The sequence below is a fragment of the Gallus gallus genome, chromosome 1 (assembly GCF_016699485.2).
Source record: "Gallus gallus isolate bGalGal1 chromosome 1, bGalGal1.mat.broiler.GRCg7b, whole genome shotgun sequence".
Taxonomy (NCBI): domain Eukaryota; kingdom Metazoa; phylum Chordata; class Aves; order Galliformes; family Phasianidae; genus Gallus; species Gallus gallus.
Window position 1 is genome coordinate 189,628,355 of NC_052532.1, and position 14,773 is coordinate 189,643,127.

Consider the following 14,773-nt stretch of genomic DNA (forward strand, 5'->3'; position numbering starts at 1 on the left):
ATTAAATCAACCCTCCACCTGGGAAAAGGGGGAGGAATATGATGTTGCTTTTTTTTTTTTTTTTTTTTTTGCAAAATGGTCTTAAATTACAAACATACTGACAGAAAGGCAAGGCTGTTCGTGAGAGGTCTTGGCAAAGAAACAATCTTGAGGCTAATGTAGATAGGAGAGTTACAACAGAGTTTGCCATTTGTCCCATATCCTAGACCTTATATTTCCTCTTTCTGGATGTCCTACAGTTTCTCTTAATAAAATAAATGACTTGAGTTTTTCCTTGGAATTCTTCACCTTCTGCTTCCAGGAGATATCCCATTGAACAAAATGTAATCCTATTTAACAGTAATGAGAAGTAAAAATAAATTCTGCATCTGAGAATCTAGGTAGAGCTGTGATTAAAGGTTGACATTTTTACTTAGTATGCAAGATTACATTTTCCATTTTTATACGTACCCTGAAGAACAACTGGTTCAGATTTATATGAGTTGGCACCATTCTATCAGTTCTTAGTATGGCAAATGATTCTGGAGACTGGATCTGAATTTTTTCTAGCAATAAAACACAAGAAAATGAGCACCACGTGTAAGCCAAGCCTGTACGTACTTTTTTCTTGGGATCTACTTACTTGAAATAATCCTATAGGATACAGTCTCACACAGAATAAAGTCCCAGGAGTGTTGGTCATTACTCAAGGATCATTTCTTCCATACTCAAGGACAGTCTATCACAATAACAGGAGTTTAAGATAAAGTGGTAAGAAGCCTGCATGGATGAACAAGTTGCTCACAACAAAACTCAGATTTAAAAAGTCTGCAAGAGGTAAAAGAAGGCACAAGAGAACAGAAGGAATAGTGAGACACTGGATATTCTAGGATAGAACTAGAAAAGCTGAAGGCCATCTGGAGTCAAATGTGAAAGGCAACACATATGAAAGGCAACATGAATATTTTCTACAGATGCTGCAGCAGCAAAAGTAAGGCAAGTGAGCCCATTGCTGAATGCCACAGGTGATATAGGGCATGATAGTGGCCAAGGAAAAATGAGATTACAACAGCACTATCTTTTTCACTTTTTTTCCGCCTCAATTTTAGCATTTCATTATCTATATGATTCTATTTAGCATTAGCATATGCTAATGTACCCTTGATAGGCTTCTTTTTTTAACTTACAAAAAAGAAAGCTTTTTTTAATATATGCACATTGTGACAGAAGAAACATTTAACATATGTCCTCACAGTATAGGGAAATCCCAATTTATATGTAAGCTTAGAAAAAGTTGTACTTTATGACCCAATGAGTATCATATTCAAGGCATTGCTGTAGCAGAACTCCTGGAAGTAAACTAGAAGGATTTGCAATACTGGTTGAAAGCAGTTCCTTTTGGTAAAAGCTTTGATTAAGAAAACCAGCTATACACTACAGTTTAGTGCTTTTCTGAAGAGAAATCCTCGAAAGTGATAATGAAAAGAAATAAAAGAACATCCATAGGGAACATCACATTATACCACAGCCCCAACATCGCAATCACATTTAAAATGCTTTATACAGCTTGAAAATACTTTCTGCTATTATGGAGAGTTTTACAGATACATATTTAATGACAGGAAGGACTCCTACGAGAATTGAATCTGACCTCCTGCAAAATTTGGCTCAGAAATCCATCTCATAAATCCTAAATCATCATACTTCTATAGCTTCAGCAGAAAATGCTCCTTAAAAAAAAAAATAATGTATCCTTTAGTTCTTCTAAGTATAACCATGAAAAACAGAATCATTAAAAGCTTTTAAAAGATAGATGTTTAAGTATATTTGAATATGACTTCTTTTGATTTGACCTTGGCTAAGTGAAAGCACATAGAAAAATTTACAGGGGATGTTAGATGTGAGCTCTACTAATATCTGGCTAAATGCCTCTGCTGTGAAAGCTCTTTCATTTTAGTGAAATTTTATGCACAAAAGCATTTTCCAGAAGCTGATGAAGTATGTTCAATACATTTTTTTATATGTGAGCTTAATTGCAAAAGCTTTTTCATAATAACAAATATTGTCCCAAGCAGAGACTATATTTAATAAATATGCTTATTATTTTCCTTAATGAAAGTAATGTTTAAAAATTGTAGGTAATCCCATTACACTGTACTTCAATTATACAGCCCAGCTTTCCTGCCCCCCTGCTGATAGAAGACTACCTCATCTTAGATTCCAATTATATACATTAAGTCCTTCCCAAACCACCTTCATTATTACACACAGCATGCTTAGTTCTATCAAAGAAACAACCATAATTGGGAAAGAGCAAAATACATTCTCAAGTCTAAGATAATCACAAGGAAAGTTAATTACGTCAATTACAATAATCCTCTCTCCACTCAACAAATCAGACCTACTACTACAGGGAGACACAGTAGGGCAGGTCCTGATCCTTGATAAACCATGGTATTTCCATTCAAGCCACTCTTACTGGAACATTGTAGAGCACCAAATTTTGACTTTAAATTATGTTCTAATGCAAAAATAGCAAAAAAAAGGGCTGTCAGGGGAATCCTCCTAAACACAAACCCTGCACATAGCAAGGGGGCTGAAACTAGATGATCATTACGGTCCTTTTCAACCCAGGCCATTCTGTGATTCCATTCTATGTTTCATGCTCACACCTGAAATTAAACTGAAATCTTTCTATGCTTTCTAATGCTTGGGATAAACTTCTATTTACTAGAAGCAGAATTGACTACTGACATGAAATAAATAAAAAGGTTCTTCAGAAATGTGGAGGTAAAAATAGTAGATATAAGGAGTAAAATCTCCAGTAAATTTGCCATTTGTACTTAGCATAGAATTTCATCTCAGTATCAGGCGGTGAACAGACAAAGCTGTGAAACATTGACTTCAGTCCTACCACAAGTCTGAGCTTTAGATGTTGAAGATACTGCCTCATTAGACAAAAAGAGAGCTGTTCACCTCATTCAGCGTTAGAGCAGGCATCAAGCAAGAAGCTCACAGATCCCATAAAAGCACAGGCCCAGCCTTTAAGCCCCCCTTGGGTTTTAGAAGGAAGGTGTGCCCCACTTCCCCCATTTTTATGGTGGTTAATTTTCCTTCCTATACACACAGTATCTTATTCTGATATCAAACTTGGTCAGCCTCCACCATGTCAACCCTTTTTAGAACTCTGACAAAGTTTTCAAAAGCCTGCTTATCCCTGTATTTTTGCAATATCTAATTGTGCCAGCACTGCTATTCACAACCCTCCTTTTGCTATGTTGAGTTTTTTCCATCTCACCTTAAGACTTACTTAGACCACTTCACAATCTGCTTTTGGTTGTTTCCCAAAGCATTTGCTAGTATTGTTTTATGGGCACCAGAAGTAGATGTAATTTTGCAGAAAGTTTATGATATTTCAAAATACCAGCATTAAGCTTGGTGGCATAAACAGCAACACTTAACTCAATTACTTCTCTGTTTAGTTAAATTCATACATTGTTTTATGGACTCTTGGGAGTTTCCTGTATAAAATTTGCTCTGACCATTGACCAGATGACAGTAGAAGTCATGTACAGAGCATTTTTTTGTTTGTTTTCATACGGAAACATTTATTCTCCTAAATGTTCCAACCACTTCCTTTATCTCAGTTTGTTTTTTCCTCATCACTTGGTGACTTTGTCAGAGAATCGGGATCACTGCCAAAGATATTTACTTCAATTTTGTCTCCAGACCTAAATTAGATTCTAAATGCAAAATTAGATTATTAATCAGTTAAAATCTAAATCTTCATTATTAATTTATTAGAAACAATACAGCAGCTTGTAAAACATTTATGCGGCAGTAAACGGAGAGCTACTTTGCAGAGATCATGACATGCCTAATTTACTACACAACTAAATATTTAATTAGAAAGGGTGGCAATGCTTAAGTTGTGTTTTTGAAATTAAACAATCTTTTTAATGATAAAAGTCTTTAACTGTATTTTGCACAGCATCAGTAAATTTCTAAAACAAGCATTAGTAAACATCCTCCTTTTTGTGGACTTTCCCTTACCAGCTAAGTGAAGAATCATGTACACTACTTTCCAGTTTGCCACTTAGAGATAGGTCTGTTCCCCACAGTATTTTCAACAGAAAGAAGTTCTAAATGCCATTTTAAATTTGAAAGATAATGCACTTCATGTGCCAACTGAAATAAAAGTTGAAGGAAAAATAGACTGTACAGTATCCAGCAGGCTATTTTTTTGTATTTTCAATATGATTCTGATTTAATGCCTTTCTCACTAACATTACTATGTCTTATTAGAATAACAGTGTTTTAACTAACTAACATACATATATGTAATTCTTTGTTTCAGATTTGAAATAAAAATTTTCAAAATCTCCCAGATAAAGCTTTTTTTTTTTTTTTTAAATACATTCATGCACACAGATCTATGTTAAATGTTTGGCTCAACAGGAATTTAGGAAATTGCTTGTGGACCTTTTATAAGGCTGTCTCAATGTTGAATGTGGCTAGAAAATGACTATACCCAGCATATCTACATAAGGGGAGTTTTCAAGCAGGTATTCCTAGGTCAGTATGAGGGCTGATCCGAAAACAATACCTCCTATTTTATGACGTTGGCCCACAATGTCAGAGATAGATGCTGCTGGTATAGTAATAGAGGTTGAACCTTCCCACCAGTATTCCATTACATTTTGCTGCAGTGTGACAGATGGCAGCAGAGGGGCAGTCTGACAAACAGCATCTGACATGGAAATGTGTATGAAACAAAGGTGTATCAATGAATTCCTCCACGCAGAAAAAATTGTACCCACTGACATTCCTTGATGCTTGCTGAACACTGATGGAGACAAAACACTGAATGTCAGCACAGTGAGGCAGTGGATGGTGCATTCCAGCAGCGGTGACTGTGGGTCACCTCTGATTGTGCAGATTTTTACATGCACAACATGTAGCTCTTGTTCATCGCTGATGAAAATGCACTGCTAATGGTGGTGACTATGTTGAAAAAGAGCGCTTAGCAGAGAATTTACTCTATCAAGTAGTGTTATTGTTCTCTTTGTAGCTGTTGGAGTTTCCATGGACACATGCTTGTCCATGGACACAAGCGTGGAGAAGAGAAGCCTCCAGGGAGACCTCATTGTGGCCTTCCAGTCCTTGAAGGGAGCATATAAACAGGAAGGGGAACAGTTGTTTATGAGGGTAGATAGCGATAGGACCAGGGGGAATGATTTTAAACTGAGACAGGGGAGGTTTAGGTTAGATATTCACACAGGAAGTTCTTCACACAGAGGGTGGTGACACACTGGAACAGGTTGCCCAAGGAGGCTGTGGATGCCCCATCCCTGCAGGCACTCAAGGCCAGGCTGGATGTGGCTCTGGGCAGCCTGGTCTGGTGGTTGGAGACCCTGCACATAGCAGGGGGTTGAAACTCAATGATCATTGTGGTCCTTTTCAACCCAGGCCATTCTATGATTCTATGATTCTACATGTAGGAGGCATTATTTTCAGAGCAACTCAATAAATGTATTTGAATGTTTCAGATGTTGTCCAACATAAGGCAAGAGGGACAACAATGAATTCTGTACAGACAAAAAAATATAAACTAAATGGAAAACATTCTTCTGCTATTAGCTAAGTCAAATAATAAGAGTCTCAGACAAGGAAGTTAGTGACTTTTTACTCTTGTATGTGAAGATAAATGTGAAAAATGAAAAAGAGGGGCTGGGGGAACTTACAAACAGTAACAACATTTCCTATTTCAAGATGAAGGTTCATTCAATAGAACATTACATCATACAAAACCATGAACAGCCTACAAGAACAGTCCTGAAAACAAACAGAAGCAAATAGGATCAGTTTCACTTAATCCTGAAAAGCTATTTCAAAACAGTAAATTGATACTTCCTAACAGCCAAGTTGTTTTTGCTAATATAGAATTTCCTGACCCTTTGTTACCTTACAAAGATGGAGAACATTCCATTCAAAAACAATCCTCTTAAAATCTTCATGAAAGTCTTCTGCTAACAAAATCAAAATTAAATGTATGTATCTCAGAGCTGTCTGGAAAACAATATCATATTTATGAAAAAAAAGTAAAAATATACTGATACTTTTATTGTTATAGGACAACAATAAAATATTAAATATATGAGTATTCCTATTTTCCTAAGCCTTCCTTATGCCTCAAGCCTAAAAAATATTTCACAAACATATAAAATAGCATGATATGTATGGTCAGGACTTAAATTTAATAAAGTATACAAGTGTTATGGGCCTCTTATTACACATCAACAACATAAGGTAATGAATAAGTTATGACCTTGCTTATCAAAGTAACAATTTCCCCAGCAAACTTTTAAGAGATAAACAGTATCACAGCTAATAATCCATGCCTGGCTTAAATACTGCTACATGGAATGTGGAGGAATGACCCGATGGAACACAGGCAAATAAATAGAAAATTTCTAGCCTAGAACTAAAATACAGTTTTCATGCAAAGTTTGTGTTTCAAATACAATTCTAGTTTAATAATGACAAAGTTATTGCTCTATTGAGCTTCAGGAAAGGCAGATGATAGCCTCAGATTAGTTAACACTGGCTAAGATTAATTAATTGATTAATAGGAGAGCTGCATGAGTTACTCAGAATGGTGCTGTCATCATCTTAAAAGAGCTAGAAGCTGTGTAAGCTGTGTAGGTTCATACACTTTTACATCTAAAGGCTGTCATTTCTGAATAGACTTGCAATGTGCGTATATAGTAATGGCAAATGGGGAACCTTGTCTTGCTGTTTTGTGGGGTAAGACATTGTTAAAAAGAAAGCTTCAGTCTTCATAAAGGTTTGCAAGTGCTTCACAAAACATTGGAGTCTCCTGCCTGGTAGTAAAGACTATCATACTGCACCTATGAAAGAATCAAGGGATTAGCTAAAATTGCTTATTTGAAGTCGTTAACATACATTAAATATAGCCACATGTTCCTCACTGAGATTTCCCTGACACACATCAGCGAAGAAAAAAACAGCACCATTAAAAAATATACATATATGCATATACCTTCCTTTTGGTAGGGTGTCTTCCAGTTGCAGCAAATTCTGTACATACCAGCTGTATTGTCTTATAAAGTACAATAAACGTATAGTTTGATAATTTACCATAGGAACTAAACGAGAATTCTCATCTCCCAGTTTTCTCCAGGGACAGTGATGCCAAAGGACAGATTGTATCTTGTCAGTGTTTCAGGCTGATCTCTATTTGCAAACACAGTGAGTGATGCCAAACGCAGTTCCGAATGCAAATCAAACACATTTTATTATGCTGTCTTGAATTGCATATGCGGGACAGAGAGGTAAATAATACCAGAAAAATGCACCATACTTGTACATCACACGAACCCATTTTCATAATGTACTTGAACATAGCATAGAAATGCAAAGAAATAAAACAATTACAATAAAATAATGAGCATCTTATGAATTAAATATGATATTCACCATGCTGCACACTGGGATTTAACACAGTGTGATATATTGCGTAGACCAAGAGTGGAAAGTCCAAGTAAAGTTATAAATACAATAAATATACTGCTTTTATCTCCCTCTTTTTTTTTTATATTAAAAAAAAATGTGGAAACAATATATAGAGATTGCTTAATAATGAAAATAGGAAAGAGAAACAGGCATATTCTTATTTTTCTCTGAAGAAAACAGTAGCTTGTGGCCTATGATAATAAAACCACTTATTTATTAGAACAGATCCAAACTGATTCCATCTGAGTCACAGCATGAGCACTCAGAGCAGCAATTAATGCAACCATTGGCATGGCAATTGTTTTCTGAACATCTTTGTGTCCATCTTGGTTTTAAATAAACGAGATAATTTAACCAGAAAAGTTACTCACCCTGTTTCTAAGATGATCTCTGCACTGGCTAAATGTGGAAAAGAAAAGCTGCTTTATGTGACATGCCATGGAGGCCCCTGGATAAGAGATGAAAGGCTGTGCTGTACCTGACAGCATGTGCACGCCAGAATGGCACCACATGGGGAAAAAAAGAGGCATCATCACTGCATGGCAGTCAGCTAAGATTAATTGTGTTCTCTGAGATTAAATTGGAGAGGAAGAGAGGAGATATTCTGTTCTTTCCCAACAGTTCACCTATAGCTGATTAAGAGCTACTTCTTCCATCAACATAAGGTAATTTAAAGAATAACCCCCATTATTACTCATTAATAGTTACAGCAGGTGATGGGCCCACAAAGATGGAACAGTCAAGCAACACAAGAGCAAAATCCCTCATAGAGGAATTAAAAAAAAATAGAAAGAAAAAAGAAATTGTAAAGGATTAACTTCAGTAGTTTATTATTCATCAGTATCTTGTTTTAAAATATCACTCTTGCATTTTTGTAAGATTGGTTGAATGTATTTATTATTATTATTACGCTGATTGTGAGGTGGAAGTGAATTATAAGCATAATAAATCTCTACTTATGCAACTTATCCCTACAGTTATACAGTAATCACGGTGCACATGGGATCATAACCAAATGCAAATAAGGAAAAAAGGGGGAAAGAAGAGTTGAGTAGTTATATGGTTCTGGATTAAATCAAAACATAAGAAAATGCCTTAGAATTCCAACTGTGTTAAAACAAAAGAGCTCCAGAAAGAAAAAAGTCACATATTTTTTTCCCCTCTCAGTTACGTGTAAAAAGAAAAGATATTTTCATGAAGCTTTAAAACAGAGCACTTCTGAACTCCATTTGAAAAGATTCTTCCAGTGGTCCAACACAAGCCTGGTGATAGGTAGTTCTACAAATAAGTGACAAACTGCTGTCATCTCACTGAATCTGATCAGCATGGGCCCTCCTTGGCCCAAATGCAAGTAAAACTGTCCACCTGCCCTTACAGCTTGGCAGCTATGTGAGATGTCCCTTAGCAGAGCAGTCATTTCACCTTTAGTCAAGGCAATAACAAGTCCTACAAGCTTTATCACTTCATCGTAACCCCAGTGGACCCAAAATAATGTAGTAAGCTCTGGTTTGAAAGAAAGTGACTATGAAGAAATCTACTGTTCATACAGTATGCATGGAAATACTGAAGCAAAGAGAGGGTTTGCTTTGTTTGGAATTAAATATATATGATGTAATGAAAAAATGTGTTTATCTAATACTGTATGATTTCTTAATCATTTTCTGTTCTTTTTTGTGAATAATTACTGGTTTAAGTAAACTTCTTATCGGTCTTTCAAATTAGGTTGTGAGACAGCTTCTTGAAAGCAAAATAAAAATGAAAAAGAATACATAGCTTAGATAATCCTACCCTGCAATTAGCTGTATTAGAACAGAGATATGAGAATGATCTGGGTATTAAGTGTCATCATAACATGAAGAGTTAATTTCCACTATTGCCAGAACACCATCAGAAAAATGATTAAATATGTCTGCATTTACAGACAGTATTTTTTTGTTATGCATCCCAGTTTTGTTAATCTACTAAGGCAGATTTTCCTGCCTTTTTGCAAATATTTGTAGGTTGCCATTCTACCAGGGATACTCAGTTTACCCAGAATGACTCTAAACGAGAGCCCACATTAAAAAAACACCTTCTGGCCTACGCTCTCCTATCTAGTATGCCCTACAGTATATCTAAATCTACTCATTTGCAGTGATACTGTTCAGTTTGTGCATGTTGCTTTTGGGTAATCTTTAGTTTTATCAACAGCTACCAGTTCAGAAACATACACTATTTGTATCATTATACACACATTCATTTTTAAAAGTTAAACAGCTTCTGTCTGGAATTATAAATAGAATAAATGAGTTAAACTGGAATGATAAACTAAGACTTCTGAGGGAAAAATGCATATTTTCAAATACAGGACACCAGCTTTTAGTACTGCTATCACCATGAAAGCATTTTGGTACCTAAAAGCCAGAAAAAGATTTCTAACATCGCTATTCTGTAAAATAGGGGGTGAAAGTCAACTGTCATTTAAACGCTTTGCATGGATGCTGTTTTTCTGCTGCTATGAGATACCACATAAGGATAAACTTCCTTTTAAAGTGATTTTCCTCTTCAGATGTAAAAACTCAACAATGGGACCGATTATGATGGCATTTATAATTTGGGTCTCATGATTCCACATATTCCACTTCCAAACAAACAAAAAACTCAGTGTTAGTCTTTCCCATTGGAATTGAGTAATAGGGAAACTCTGGCAAAGAGGGGGAAAAAAAAAAAAAAAAAAAAAGAGTCCCCACTTTTAATATTGAACCTTGGAATTCAAAATCTATCAACATAAAGAAGAATTATCAGAAGGTATTTCACAGTTCTTTAGCTCACCCTCTCAGATCAACATGATTAATTGCTCTGTTACTTTTTTGTTCCTCTTCCAATCATTTAGAGTACTTATTTTTATAGCATAACCGCATGCAGTTAACATCTCTTGATTTTTTCTTGATTGTGGTTTAATGAGAAAAATTCAAGACATCAATCTTTGCCTTAAGTTATTCAAGTTCCTAGATTCAAATGATCACGTTTACTTTCATAACAATACTCCTTTCATGCAACAACCTCAAAGCATTCTAATAACTTTAATGAAGCACATAAGAGCAGAGCTGTCTTGAAAAGAGTTGAGTTGGTCTCAGGCAATATTATTGGCATCCTGCACACTATCTTGTTGCTTGAGGGAAAGAGTAACACTAGCAATCAAGCCAATGTAACCACACTGAGGTAGAAATTGTAGATACATGCAATATATGACACAAATAGTTTATAACCTAGACTAATAAATACAATAAAGTATAAAGAACTTTTGCACTTGAGTCTTTCATGGCAAACCAAAAATATTAAGAGCAATTAAAAGGCAATATCTGATTTTACTTAAAGACAGGAGAAGTTTTAGCTGTGAGTGATTTGGGGGCAGAGGGTTCAGTTTCCAAAATTTTCAGGTTCTTCAAAATCATAGAATCAGAGAATGGTTGGGTTGGAAGGGACATTAAAGACAGTCCAGATCCAATCTTCAACTGTGGGCAGTGCTGCCACCCACCCGATCTGGCTACCCAACACCCCATCCAGCGTAGCTTCCACAGCATCTCTGGGCAACATCTCTGTTCCACTGCCTCACTGCCCTTTAAGTAAAAGAAAATCCCTTCTAATATCTAATCTAAATCTCCCCACTTTTAGTTTAAACTGTTTTCACTAGTCCTGTCACTATCTGCCTGTGTTGGTCCCCCTCCTGTTTATACGCTCCCTTTAGGTACTAGAAGGCTATAATGAGGTCTCTTCAGAGCCTTATCCAGGCTGAACAAACCCAACTCCCTCAGTCTTTATTTGTAGTAGAGGTGCTCCAGCCCTCTGATAATCTTCATGGCCCTCCTCTGGACCCTCTCCAATAGCTCCACGTCCTTCCTGTATTGCCAGGATGCAGTACTTCAGATGGGCACTCACAAAGGCAGAGTAGAGGGGAGCAATCACTTCTCTTACCCCGCTGCCACCTCACTTTTCATGCAGCCCAGGGTACAGTTGGCCTTCAAGGCTGTGAGCACACACTATAGGAATCTTTTGTTCCATTTCTGAATTAAAATAAGGCTTTTCAGAATACCATGAAAACATGCCTTGAATAAAAACACTGGTGCACATCATCTATCACAAAAGAACCATTAACATCATGGTTAGGACACTTAAGACTGCCACTCATCCAGTTCTTCCCACGTTTTCTCTGCTCTCCAGATGAAATTTTAACCCTACCTGCAATTCTGACTGTAAGAGTTCATATCTGGGTTTTAGATGCCTAACATCTACCAGGACACCCTTAACTTTTGTGGGAAAATCAAGGAGATACTGCCCCACCACAGAGACTGGCTTAGGGCCCACAGCCTAAAAGTTAGGCTGAAAGGGATGCAAGAACTGGAAATGCAGAATAGGAGCAGCAGTGCTGACACTCAAGAAGGTACTGGTTAATGAGATGAGAAAAGCTACTGCAGGTTCTAGTAAGAACAGATCCACCTATTCTCTTTGACCTCCCAGCTCTTTGCTGCTTATTAACACCTTTTACCCTCTCCCTTCACCAAATCTGGAAATAGCTTCTTCAGCATAGGCCAATCCTCAGGCTGCAAGGATCTCACAGGACCTAGAAGCATCTCCCACTGAGTTGGGGAGCTACCTGTGCTTCAACTTTCCCAGAACAAGGACTCCTGTATTCAGTTGTAGGGATGTAAGAGGTATGAGGAGGTGGGAGCTCCAGCTTGAGATGGGTATCTCTGGAGATACAGCTAGCCTGATTTAGCTGTATATGTCCCCGCTCACTGCAGAGAAGTTGGACTAGATCACCTTTAAAGGTCCCTTCCAATTCAAATGATTCTATGATCTTAGAACCCGTCCATGTTGCCATAACCAGACATACAGGTGCATGTACAGAGCACCTGCAGAGGAGCACCACGCTGTCATGTTTGTATGCACCTTCTGCCACTTCATGTTCCATTTCACTTCTTGGAAACACAAGTGCAGCTCCTTTTTCTGCACAAAGCAGGTCCAATCTCTATCTTTTTAAGGTGGCTGCTCTGTCAGGCTGTGCATAAGTTTTTGTGTGTACAAATTCATTCTGTAACCTTCTTACCCTCACCACTCCTCAATTTTCATCCTGGTCCTAAGAACACAAATAGGCTCCCACAAAATTTCTATGTCTTAGGGTGCTTGTTTAAAAAATTCTTGGCTTGTTCTTGTCTAAGGAAACTAAGCATAATGGAAAGTCTGTCACTAAGCCACACTCTCCTGATGCCTACTACAAAGATTTTAACAGCAAGGATCTCTGCGCACACAGGCCATTAGAAATTATTGCATTATATTATCTGCAAAAGCACATTAAGAAAACAATGTTTAATTCAAATCATGCACACAGAGAAAAGCTAATTATTCTTCCAGAAAAAAAAAAGGTAAAACTGCATAATAATTCAATTACCCAACAATTATACGACAAACAAACAACAAAAACTAGAAAAAGCTATGCAGTTGTATTACTTTTAATTTAATTGTTGACAGTCATTTTCATATCTGTATTTTCCTGTTACCAAGGTATTATATCAAAGACGTCAGTGCTGATCAGCTTCCAATCATCAATAGCACTTACTGCAATAGCACCCTGCTAGGAATGGGGTTTTCTCTCTTTGCTGGAGTACACCATTGATTTATGGGAAAATAAAAAGAAAGAAAAGCAATTAAATCAGGCAAACTGAGACCTGGCTATGGGATAATGCTCCAGGAAAGAAATTTTATTTTTGCCATCAGACTATAAGCAATCAGCTTAGAAGATGTTTTCTTGTATATTTACTCTCTTATGACAAAAAATAAAATTTCATTGCAAGCATGCAAATAGCTGCTCAAGAAATGTTCAGAAAAAAACTTTTCTCTAAAAATTATGAGGTATGGCTTCAGAGATTCAATAGCACTGACCTGAGCTTTCTCATTTATTTTGGAAGTTCTACAGAGCTGAATAAGCAGTAAAGTGAAAGATTTATAAAGAAATATTTGCAAATACCTTAAGAGGGAAGGGAAAAGAGATTGTAAAGCATTCGTTAATACTCTGTAAATAATATAATTTTTAGGTGAATATTCTGTCTCTGTCATATATAATTTTGCAAGGTGTTTGGAATAGTCCGTATGCAAATATGCTTTAAACAACCCATCCTAAATCTCTTTTTAGAGCCACAGAGTTGGCGCCAGTGTGCCAGGGGTGGGACGTGTCCACGCAACCTGCCTCCGCTGCCCTGGAGAAAGCCTGACAGCAAACGTTCCTCTGGAGGGAGCCCCTCCGGACTAAGGAAGACCCAGCCTGCAACTTTTCTTCCTCCCACAGCGACATGCAAACAACAGGAGAGCTTACATGATTGCCCTTTTTGTCAAAGTATGCTTAACAAAGAAAGTTTGACAGTCCATAGAGCCAACTGCATTTTTAATTTCTTTTATGCAGACGGTGCAGAATATATAAACCACTGTTGCTTGGATAACTTCCCAATGGCTTGGATGTTTAAATTTGAGAATTGCCATAAAGCACCTATTTAAACACTGGGAATATTTTGCAGAAAAAGCAGATGCCCGTTTATTTCCCCTTCCTCAGCCATAAATATAAAAATGCATTTTTGCTAAATAATTTCCTCTATGTAGAGAGCTTTTCCAGCTACAGATGAATTCTGGCAATGGATAATTACTCACTAGATCGGTGGCTGCATTACATAGCATAAGATATATCAAAGACATAACAACGCAACCCATTTATAAATTCTTTGACTACATCAAAGACAGCAAGGAGAAGAGAAAGCCATCATTATCATACTAATGAGACAACTTTATAACATTGCATTTAAGTTTTCTCACCCAACCTGAAACCGAGTTTCATAAAAGAGGAATTAGTCCCATCTCGAAAGTGGTTTGTCTGTTAATTTGGACTAAACTGGAATGCAGCTCTGTTAACTAAATGCTGCCTACTCTTAGAACAAAAGCAACAGCCTTCACATCCTCCGATTATCACTACTGTAAATTCTAAAGCAGTTTAAGTTTTGCTCAGGCAGAAGGGAGGCAGAGGGATCTCACCTAGGAGGGCTCCCAGAAAACAGCTGGTTAAACCCAGTTATGTTTTATGAGCAATAAAACAGTGAAAGATAGCACTGGCCATTTTTACGTGCCTATGTCCTTTTAAATGAAAGGGATCCATGCTGCAGCACAGTTTCAACAAGTATCACAAAACCAAATTCCCAAACATTATAAACGCTTCACACGTTATTACATTCTCATT

The 14,773-nt window shown here is 37.0% G+C and overlaps 1 protein-coding gene across 29 annotated transcripts in view; it reads right to left on the reverse strand.

Annotated features, from left to right (window-relative positions):
* DLG2 (discs large MAGUK scaffold protein 2) overlaps positions 1-14,773 on the reverse strand; it is a 999,237-nt gene that overhangs the window by 477,919 nt on the left and 506,545 nt on the right. The gene's annotated exons all lie outside the window — the stretch shown is intronic.